Consider the following 11,196-nt stretch of genomic DNA (forward strand, 5'->3'; position numbering starts at 1 on the left):
AAGTTACCCGCTCATGACAGGCTGTCGACATTTGAGTCACGCCCCGGGGGTTGAAAAGAAGGTCCCCTTCTCTCCGTGCAGTCAGAGTGCCGCTGGCTACCACCCTCAAGCGTCAGATACACTTCTAGTAAATATAAATAGCCCAGAAACTGAAGGAGAACACAGTCGCCCAGATAGCCAAATTGTTAAGGAATTCGAGATCTAATCGAAAGGTGTGGGTTCGGTCCCCACTCTGGCCGCATGTTTTTCTTTCTTTCTTTCTTCCTGATATAAAAAAAAATGTTAACTTCATTAACCGTACTAAAAAATAGAGCCTAAGCAAACCACTAAGCCTGCTTTGGCGTTTTAGACTGCCGACCTATGTTTCTGTATTTCCTCAACGAGCCCCTCATTTCCTTACTATATTATTCTGCGAAAGCCTAGGGAGTGTCTCGGTTCTGGCAGCCTTGATGCCTAGGTAGCATAAGAGGGCTTCCCGCCAGTTACCCGCTCATGACAGGCTGTCGACGTTTGAGTCACGCCACGGTGGTTGAAAAGAAGGTCTCCTTCTCCCCGTGCAGTCAGAGTGGCGCTGGCTACCACCCTCAAGCTTCAGATACACTTCTAGTAAACATAAATAGCCCAGAAAATGAAGGAGAACACAGTCGCCGAGATAGCTTAATTGGTAAGGCATTCGAGATCTAATCGAAAGGCGTGGGTTCGGTCCCCACTCTGGGCGCGTGTTTTTCTTTCTTTCTTTCTTCCTGATATTTAAAAAAATGTTAACTTCATTAACCGTACTAAAAAATAGAGCCTAAGCAAACCACTAAGCCTGCTTTGGCGTTTTAGACGGCCGACCTATGCTTCTGTATTTCCTCAACGAGCCCCTCATTACCTTACTATATTATTCTGCGAAAGCCTGGCGAGGGTCTCGGTTCTGGCAGCCTTGATGCCTTGGTAGCATAAGAGGGCTTCCCGCCAGTTACCCGCTCAGGACAGCCTGTCGACGTTTGAGTCACGCTCCGGGGGGTTTAAAAGAAGGTCCCCTTCTCCCCGTGCAGTCAGAGTGGCGCTGGCACCACCCTCAAGCGTCAGATACACTTCTAGTAAACATAAATAGCCATGAAACTGAAGGAGAACACAGTGGCCCAGATAGCTGAATTGGTAAGGCATTCGAGATCTAATCGAAAGGCGTGGGTTCGGTCCCCATTCTGGGCGCGTGTTTTTCTTTCTTTCTTCCTGATACTTAAATAAAAATAAAAAAAAGTCTTAACTTCTTTAACCGTAGTAAAAAATAGAGCCTAAGCACACCCCTTTGCCTCCTTTGCCGTTGTATACTGCCGACCTATGTTTCTGTATTTCCTCACCGAGCCCCTCATTTCCTTACTATATTATTCTGCGAAAGCCTAGCGAGGGTCTCAGTTCTGGCAGCCTTGATGCCTAGGTAGCATAAGAGAGCTTCCCGCCAGTTACGCGCTCATGACAGGCTGTCGACGTTTGAGTCACGCCCCGGGGTTGAAAAGAAGGTCCCCTTCTCTCCGTGCAGTCAGAGTGGCGCTGGCTACCACCCTCAAGCGTCAGATACACTTCTAGTAAATATAAATAGCCCAGAAACTGAAGGAGAACGCAGTCGCCCATATAGCTGAATTGGTAAGGCATTCGAGATCTAATCGAAAGGCGTGACTTCGGTCCCCACTCTGGGCGCGTGTTTTTCTTTCTTTCTTTCTTCCTGATATTTAAAAAAAAATAAAAAAAATCTTAACTTTATTAACCGTAGTAAAAAATAGAGCCTAAGCACACCCCTATGCCTCCTTCGGCGTTGTAGACTGCCGACCTATGTTTCTGTATTTTCTCAACGAGCCCCTCAATTCCTTACTATATTAGTCTGCGAAAGCCTAGCGAGGGTCTCAGTTCTGGCAGCCTTGATGCCTAGGTAGCATAAGAGGGCTTCCCGCCAGTTACCCGCTCATGACAGGCTGTCGACATTTGAGTCTGGCCCCGGGGGTTGAAAAGAAGGTCCCCTTCTCTCCGTGCAGTCATAGTGGCGCTGGCTACCACCCTCAAGCGTCAGATACACTTCTAGTAAATATAAATAGCCCAGAAACTGAAGGAGAGCACAGTCGCCCAGATAGCCGAATTGGTAAGACATTCGAGATTTAATCGAAAGGCGTGGGTTCGGTCCCCACTCTGGGCGCGTGTTTTTCTTTCTTTCTTTCTTCCTGATATTTAAAAAAAATGTTAACTTCATTAACCATAGTAAAAAATAGAGCCTAAGCACACCCCTATTCCTCCTTTGGCGTTGTACACTGCCGACCTATGTTTCTGTATTTCCTCAACGAGCCCCTCATTTCCTTACTATATTATTCTGCGAAAGCCTAGCGAGGGTCTCAGTTCTGGCAGCCTTGATGCCTAGGTAGCATAAGAGGGCTTCCCGCCAGTTACCCGCTCATTACAGGCTGTCGACATTTGAGTCACGCCCCGGGGGTTGAAAACAAGGTCCCCTTCTTTCCCTGCAGTCAGTGTGGCGCTGGCTACCACCCTCAAGCGTCAGATACACTTCTAGTAAATATAAATAGCCCAGAAACTGAAGGCGAACACAGTCGCCCAGATAGCCGAATTGGTAAGGAATTCGAGATCTAATCGAAAGGCGTGGGTTCGGTCCCCACTCTGGCCGCGTCTTTTTCTATCTTTCTTTCTTCAAGATATTTAAAAAAATGTTAACTTCATTAACCGTAGTAAAAAATAGAGCCTAAGCACACCCCTATGCCTCCTTTGGCGTTGTACACTGCCGACCTATGTTTCTGTATTTCCTCAACGAGCCCCTCATTTCCTTACTATATTATTCTGCGAAAGCCTAGCGAGGGTCTCAGTTCTGGCAGCCTTGATGCCTAGGTAGCATAAGAGGGCTTCCCGCCAGTTACCCGCTCATGACAGGATGTCGACATTTGAGTCACGCCCCGGGGGATGAAAAGAAGGTCCCCTTTTCTCCGTGCAGTCAGAGTGGCGCTGGCTGCCACCCTCAAGCGTCAGATACACTTCTAGTAAATATAAATAGCCCAGAAACTGAAGGAGAGCACAGTCGCCCAGATAGCCGAATTGGTAAGGCATTCGAGATCTAATCGAAACGTGTGGGTTCGGTCCCCACTCTGGCCGCGTGTTTTTCTTTCTTTCTTTCTTCCTGATACTTAAAAAAATAAAAAAAGAGTCTTAACTTTATAACCCTAGTAAAAAATAGAGCCTAAACACACCCCTATGCCTCCTTTGGCGTTTTAGACTGCCGACCTATGTTTCTGTGTTTCCTCAACGAGCCCCTCATTTCCTTACTATATTATTCTGCGAAAGCCTGGCGAGGGTCTCGGTTCTGGCAGCCTTGATGCCTAGGTAGCATAAGAGGGCTTCCCGCCAGTTACCAGCTCAGGACAGGCTGTCGACGTTTGAGTCACGCCCCAGGGGTTGAAAAGAAGGTCTCCTTCTCCCCGTGCAGTCAGAGTGGCGCTGGCTACCACCCTCAAGCGTCAGATACACTTCTAGTAAACATAAATAGCCCAGAAACTGAAGGAGAACACAGTCGCCCTGATAGCTGAATTGGTAAGGCATTTGAGATCTAATCGAGAGGCGTGTGTTCGGTTCCCACTCTGGGCGCGTGTTTTTCTTTCTTTCTTTCTTCCTGATATTTAAAAAAATGTTAACTTCATTACAGGAGTAAAAATAGAGCCTAAGCACACCCCTATGCCTCCTTTGGCGTTGTAGACTGCCGACCTATGTTTCTGTATTTCCTCAACGAGCCCCTCATTTCCTTACTATATTATTCTGCGAAAGCCTAGCGAGGGTCTCGGTTCTGGCAGCCTTGATGCCTAGGTAGCATAAGAGGGCTTCCCACCAGTTACCCGCTCAGGACAGCCTGTCGACGTTTGAGTCACGCCCCGGGGGTTTAAAAGAAGGTCCCCTTCTCCCCGTGCAGTCAGAGTGGCGCTGGCTACCACCCTCAAGCGTCAGATACACTTCTAGTAAACATAAATAGCCCAGAAACTGAAGGAGAACACAGTCGCCCAGATAGCTGAATTGGTAAGGCATTCGAGATCTAATCGAAAGGCGTCGGTTGGGTCTCCATTCTGGGCGCGTGTTTTTCTTTCTTTCTTTCTTCCTGATACTTAAATAAAATAAGTCTTAACTTCATTAACCGTAGTAAAAAATAGAGCCTAAGCACACCCCTATGCCTCCTTTGGCGTTGTATACTGCCGACCTATGTTTCTGTATTTCCTCAACGAGCGCCTCATTTCCTTACTATATTATTCTGCGAAAGCCTAGCGAGGGTGTCGGTTCTGGCAGCCTTGATGCCTAGGTAGCATAAGAGGGCTTCGCGCAAGTTACCCGCTCATGATAGGCTGTCGACATTTGAGTCACGCCCCGGGGGTCGAAAAGAAGGTCCCCTTCTCTCCGTGCAGTCAGAGTGCCGCTGGCTACCACCCTCAAGCGTCAGATACACTTCTAGTAAATATAAATAGCCCAGAAACTGAAGGAGAACACAGTCGCCCAGATAGCCAAATTGTTAAGGAATTCGAGATCTAATCGAAAGGTGTGGGTTCGGTCCCCACTCTGGCCCCGTGTTTTTCTTTCTTTCTTTCTTCCTGATACTTAAAAAAATAAAAAAAGAGACTTAACTTTATAACCTTAGTAAAAAATAGAGCCTAAGCAAACCACTAAGCCTCCTTAGGTGTTTTAGACTGCCGACCTATGTTTCTGTATTTCCTCAACGAGCCCGTCATTTCCTTACTATATTATTCTGCGAAAGCCTAGCGAGTGTCTCGGTTCTGGCAGCCTTGATGCCTAGGTAGCATAAGAGGGCTTCCCGCCAGTTACCCGCTCATGACAGGCTGTCGACGTTTGAGTCACGCCACGGTGGTTGAAAAGAAGGTCTCCTTCTCCCCGTGCAGTCAGAGTGGCGCTGGCTACCACCCTCAAGCTTCAGATACACTTCTAGTAAACATAAATAGCCCAGAAAATGAAGGAGAACACAGTCGCCGAGATAGCTTAATTGGTAAGGCATTCGAGATCTAATCGAAAGGCGTGGGTTCGGTCCCCACTCTGGGCGCGTGTTTTTCTTTCTTTCTTTCTTCCTGATATTTAAAAAAAATGTTAACTTCATTAACCGTAGTAAAAAATAGAGCCTAAGCACACCCCTATGCCTCCTTTGGCGTTGTACACTGCCGACCTATGTTTCTGTATTTCCTCAACGACCCCCTCATTTCCTTACTATATAATTCTGCGAAAGCCTAGCGAGGGTCTCGGTTCTGGCAGCCTTGATGCCTAGGTAGCATAAGAGGGCTCCCCGCCAGTTACCCACTCATGACAGGCTGTCGACGTTTGAGTCACGCCCCGGGGGTTGAAAAAAAGGTCCCCTTCTCCCCGTGCAGTCAGAGTGGCGCTGGCTACCACCCTCAAGTGTCAGATACACTTCTAGTAAATATAAATAGCCCAGAAACTGAAGGAGAACACAGTCGCCCAGATAGCTGAATTGGTAAGGCATTCGAGGTCTAATCGAAAGGCGTGTGTTCGGTCCCCACTCTGGGCGCGTGTTTTTCTTTCTTTCTTTCTTCCTGATATTTAAAAAAATGTTAACTTCATTAACCATACTAAAAAATAGAGCCTAAGCAAACCACTAAGCCTGCTTTGGCGTTTTAGACTGCCGACCTATGTTTCTGTATTTCCTCAACGAGCCCCTCATTTCCTTACTATATTATTCTGCGAAAGCCTGGCGAGGGTCTCGGTTCTGGCAGCCTTGATGCCTTGGTAGCATAAGAGGGCTTCCCGCCAGTTACCCGCTCAGGACAGCCTGTCGACGTTTGAGTCACGCTCCGGGGGTTTAAAAGAAGGTCCCCTTCTCCCCGTGCAGTCAGAGTAGTGCTGGCACCACCCTCAAGCGTCAGATACACTTCTAGTAAACATAAATAGCCATGAAACTGAAGGAGAACACAGTCGCCCAGATAGCTGAATTGGTAAGGCATTCGAGATCTAATCGAAAGGCGTGGGTTCGGTCCCCATTCTGGGCACGTGTTTTTCTTTCTTTCTTCCTGATACTTAAATAAAAATAAAAAAAAGTCTTAACTTCTTTAACCGTAGTAAAAAATAGAGCCTAAGCACACCCCTATGCCTCCTTTGCCGTTGTATACTGCCGACCTATGTTTCTGTATTTCCTCACCGAGCCCCTCATTTCCTTACTATATTATTCTGCGAAAGCCTAGCGAGGGTCTCAGTTCTGGCAGCCTTGATGCCTAGGTAGCATAAGAGAGCTTCCCGCCAGTTACGCGCTCATGACAGGCTGTCGACGTTTGAGTCACGCCCCGGGGTTGAAAAGAAGGTCCCCTTCTCTCCGTGCAGTCAGAGTGGCGCTGGCTACCACCCTCAAGCGTCAGATACACCTCTAGTAAATATAAATAGCCCAGAAACTGAAGGAGAACGCAGTCGCCCATATAGCTGAATTGGTAAGGCATTCGAGATCTAATCGAAAGGCGTGACTTCGGTCCCCACTCTGGGCGCGTGTTTTTCTTTCTTTCTTTCTTCCTGATATTTAAAAAAAATAAAAAAAATCTTAACTTTATTAACCGTAGTAAAAAATAGAGCCTAAGCACACCCCTATGCCTCCTTCGGCGTTGTAGACTGCCGACCTATGTTTCTGTATTTCCTCAACGAGCCCCTCAATTCCTTACTATATTAGTCTGCGAAAGCCTAGCGAGGGTCTCAGTTCTGGCAGCCTTGATGCCTAGGTAGCATAAGAGGGCTTCCCGCCAGTTACCCGCTCATGACAGGCTGTCGACATTTGAGTCTGGCCCCGGGGGTTGAAAAGAAGGTCCCCTTCTCTCCGTGCAGTCATAGTGGCGCTGGCTACCACCCTCAAGCGTCAGATACACTTCTAGTAAATATAAATAGCCCAGGAACTGAAGGAGAGCACAGTCGCCCAGATAGCCGAATTGGTAAGACATTCGAGATTTAATCGAAAGGCGTGGGTTCGGTCCCCACTCTGGGCGCGTGTTTTTCTTTCTTTCTTTCTTCCTGATATTTAAAAAAAAATGTTAACTTCATTAACCATAGTAAAAAATAGAGCCTAAGCACACCCCTATTCCTCCTTTGGCGTTGTACACTGCCGACCTATGTTTCTGTATTTCCTCAACGAGCCCCTCATTTCCTTACTATATTATTCTGCGAAAGCCTAGCGAGGGTCTCAGTTCTGGCAGCCTTGATGCCTAGGTAGCATAAGAGGGCTTCCCGCCAGTTACCCGCTCATTACAGGCTGTCGACATTTGAGTCACGCCCCGGGGGTTGAAAACAAGGTCCCCTTTTCTCCCTGCAGTCAGTGTGGCGCTGGCTACCACCCTCAAGCGTCAGATACACTTCTAGTAAATATAAATAGCCCAGAAACTGAAGGAGAACACAGTCGCCCAGATAGCCGAATTGGTAAGGAATTCGAGATCTAATCGAAAGGCGTGGGTTCGGTCCCCACTCTGGCCGCGTGTTTTTCTATCTTTCTTTCTTAAAGATATTTAAAATAATGTTAACTTCATTAACCGTAGTAAAAAATAGAGCCTAAGCACACCCCTATGCCTCCTTTGGCGTTGTACACTGCCGACCTATGTTTCTGTATTTCCTCAACGAGCCCCTCATTTCCTTACTATATTATTCTGCGAAAGCCTAGCGAGGGTCTCAGTTCTGGCAGCCTTGATGCCTAGGTAGCATAAGAGGGCTTCCCGCCAGTTACCCGCTCATGACAGGATGTCGACATTTGAGTCACGCCCCGGGGGATGAAAAGAAGGTCCCCTTTTCTCCGTGCAGTCAGAGTGGCGCTGGCTGCCACCCTCAAGCGTCAGATACACTTCTAGTAAATATAAATAGCCCAGAAACTGAAGGAGAGCACAGTCGCCCAGATAGCCGAATTGGTAAGGCATTCGAGATCTAATCGAAAGGTGTGGGTTCGGTCCCCACTCTGGCAGCGTGTTTTTCTTTCTTTCTTCCTGATATTAAAAAAAATCTTAACTTTAATACCCGTAGTAAAAATAGAGCTTAAGCACACCCCTATGCCTCCTGTGGCGTTGTAGACTGCCGACCTATGTTTCTGTATTTCCTCAACGAGCCCCTCATTTCCTTACTATATAATTCTGCGAAAGCCTAGCGAGTGTCTCGGTTATGGCAGGCTTGATGCCTAGGTAGCATAAGAGGTCTTCCCGCCAGTTAGCCGCTCATGACAGGCTGTCGACGTTTGAGTCACGCCCTGGGGGTTGAAAAGAAGGTCCCCTTCTCCCCGTGCACTCAGAGTGGCGCTGGCTACCATCCTCAAGCGTCAGATACACTTCTAGTAAATATAAATAGCCCAGAAACTGAAGGAGAACACAGTCGCCCAGATAGCCGAATTGGTAAGGCATTCGAGATCTAATCGAAAGGTGTGGGTTCGGTCCCCACTCTGGCCGCGTGTTTTTCTTTCTTTCTTTCTTCCTGATATTAAAAAAAATCTTAACTTCACTAACCGTAGTAAAAAACAGAGCCTAAGCACACCCCTATGCCTCCTTTGGCGTTGTAGACTGCCGACCCATGTTTCTGTATTTCCTCAACGAGCCCCTCATTTCCTTACTATATTATTCTGCGAAAGCCTAGCGAGGGTCTCGGTTCTGGCAGCCTTGATGCCTAGGAACATAACAGGGCTTCCCGCCAGTTACCCGCTCATGACAGGCTGTCGACGTTTGAGTCACGCCCCGGGGGTTGAAAAGAAGGTCCCCTTCTCCCCGTGCAGTCAGAGTGGCGCTGGCTACCACCCTCAAGCGTCAGATACACTTCTAGTAATTATAAATAGCACAGAAACTGAAGGAGAACACAGTCGCCCAGATACCCGAATTGGTAAGGCATTCGAGATCTAATCGAAAGCGTGTGTTCGGTCCCCACTCTGGGCGCGTGTTTTTCTTTCATTCTTCCTGATATTTAGAAAAAAATCTTAACTTCATTAACCGTAGTATAAATAGAGCCTAAGCACACCCCTAAGCCTCCTTTGGCGGTGTAGACTGCCGACACATGTTTCTGTATTTCCTCAACGACCCCCTCATTTCCTTACTATATAATTCTGCGAAAGCCTAGCGAGGGTCTCGGTTCTGGCAGCCTTGATGCCTAGGTAGCATAAGAGGGCTCCCCGCCAGTTACCCACTCATGACAGGCTGTCGACGTTTGAGTCACGCCCCGGGGGTTGAAAAAAAGGTCCCCTTCTCCCCGTGCAGTCAGAGTGGCGCTGGCTACCACCCTCAAGTGTCAGATACACTTCTAGTAAATATAAATAGCCCAGAAACTGAAGGAGAACACAGTCGCCCAGATAGCTGAATTGGTAAGGCATTCGAGGTCTAATCGAAAGGCGTGTGTTCGGTCCCCACTCTGGGCGCGTGTTTTTCTTTCTTTCTTTCTTCCTGATATTTAAAAAAATGTTAACTTCATTAACCATACTAAAAAATAGAGCCTAAGCAAACCACTAAGCCTGCTTTGGCGTTTTAGACTGCCGACCTATGTTTCTGTATTTCCTCAACGAGCCCCTCATTTCCTTACTATATTATTCTGCGAAAGCCTGGCGAGGGTCTCGGTTCTGGCAGCCTTGATGCCTTGGTAGCATAAGAGGGCTTCCCGCCAGTTACCCGCTCAGGACAGCTTGTCGACGTTTGAGTCACGCTCCGGGGGTTTAAAAGAAGGTCCCCTTCTCCCCGTGCAGTCAGAGTAGTGCTGGCACCACCCTCAAGCGTCAGATACACTTCTAGTAAACATAAATAGCCATGAAACTGAAGGAGAACACAGTCGCCCAGATAGCTGAATTGGTAAGGCATTCGAGATCTAATCGAAAGGCGTGGGTTCGGTCCCCATTCTGGGCACGTGTTTTTCTTTCTTTCTTCCTGATACTTAAATAAAAATAAAAAAAAGTCTTAACTTCTTTAACCGTAGTAAAAAATAGAGCCTAAGCACACCCCTATGCCTCCTTTGCCGTTGTATACTGCCGACCTATGTTTCTGTATTTCCTCACCGAGCCCCTCATTTCCTTACTATATTATTCTGCGAAAGCCTAGCGAGGGTCTCAGTTCTGGCAGCCTTGATGCCTAGGTAGCATAAGAGAGCTTCCCGCCAGTTACGCGCTCATGACAGGCTGTCGACGTTTGAGTCACGCCCCGGGGTTGAAAAGAAGGTCCCCTTCTCTCCGTGCAGTCAGAGTGGCGCTGGCCACCACCCTCAAGCGTCAGATACACCTCTAGTAAATATAAATAGCCCAGAAACTGAAGGAGAACGCAGTCGCCCATATAGCTGAATTGGTAAGGCATTCGAGATCTAATCGAAAGGCGTGACTTCGGTCCCCACTCTGGGCGCGTGTTTTTCTTTCTTTCTTTCTTCCTGATATTTAAAAAAAATAAAAAAAATCTTAACTTTATTAACCGTAGTAAAAAATAGAGCCTAAGCACACCCCTATGCCTCCTTCGGCGTTGTAGACTGCCGACCTATGTTTCTGTATTTCCTCAACGAGCCCCTCAATTCCTTACTATATTAGTCTGCGAAAGCCTAGCGAGGGTCTCAGTTCTGGCAGCCTTGATGCCTAGGTAGCATAAGAGGGCTTCCCGCCCGTTACCCGCTCATGACAGGCTGTCGACATTTGAGTCTGGCCCCGGGGGTTGAAAAGAAGGTCCCCTTCTCTCCGTGCAGTCATAGTGGCGCTGGCTACCACCCTCAAGCGTCAGATACACTTCTAGTAAATATAAATAGCCCAGGAACTGAAGGAGAGCACAGTCGCCCAGATAGCCGAATTGGTAAGACATTCGAGATTTAATCGAAAGGCGTGGGTTCGGTCCCCACTCTGGGCGCGTGTTTTTCTTTCTTTCTTTCTTCCTGATATTTAAAAAAAAATGTTAACTTCATTAACCATAGTAAAAAATAGAGCCTAAGCACACCCCTATTCCTCCTTTGGCGTTGTACACTGCCGACCTATGTTTCTGTATTTCCTCAACGAGCCCCTCATTTCCTTACTATATTATTCTGCGAAAGCCTAGCGAGGGTCTCAGTTCTGGCAGCCTTGATGCCTAGGTAGCATAAGAGGGCTTCCCGCCAGTTACCCGCTCATTACAGGCTGTCGACATTTGAGTCACGCCCCGGGGGTTGAAAACAAGGTCCCCTTCTCTCCCTGCAGTCAGTGTGGCGCTGGCTACCACCCTCAAG

At 47.7% G+C, this 11,196-nt stretch overlaps 3 non-coding genes across 3 annotated transcripts; all 3 read left to right on the forward strand.

Annotated features, from left to right (window-relative positions):
* Nucleotides 1-2,101: 2,101 nt before the first annotated feature.
* On the forward strand, nt 2,102-2,173 carry Trnak-uuu (transfer RNA lysine (anticodon UUU)). Its single transcript has one exon. It is a non-coding gene; the product is annotated as a tRNA-Lys (tRNA).
* A 4,759-nt stretch (nt 2,174-6,932) lies between these two features.
* Nucleotides 6,933-7,004, forward strand: Trnak-uuu (transfer RNA lysine (anticodon UUU)). The gene has a single exon. It is a non-coding gene; the product is annotated as a tRNA-Lys (tRNA).
* A 3,768-nt stretch (nt 7,005-10,772) lies between these two features.
* On the forward strand, nt 10,773-10,844 carry Trnak-uuu (transfer RNA lysine (anticodon UUU)). The gene has a single exon. It is a non-coding gene; the product is annotated as a tRNA-Lys (tRNA).
* Nucleotides 10,845-11,196: the final 352 nt, after the last annotated feature.

Source organism: Haemaphysalis longicornis, unplaced genomic scaffold (assembly GCF_048455015.1).
Source record: "Haemaphysalis longicornis isolate Haplotype H1 unplaced genomic scaffold, Haemaphysalis longicornis Haplotype H1 scaffold_2, whole genome shotgun sequence".
NCBI classification, from domain to species: Eukaryota; Metazoa; Arthropoda; class Arachnida; order Ixodida; family Ixodidae; genus Haemaphysalis; species Haemaphysalis longicornis.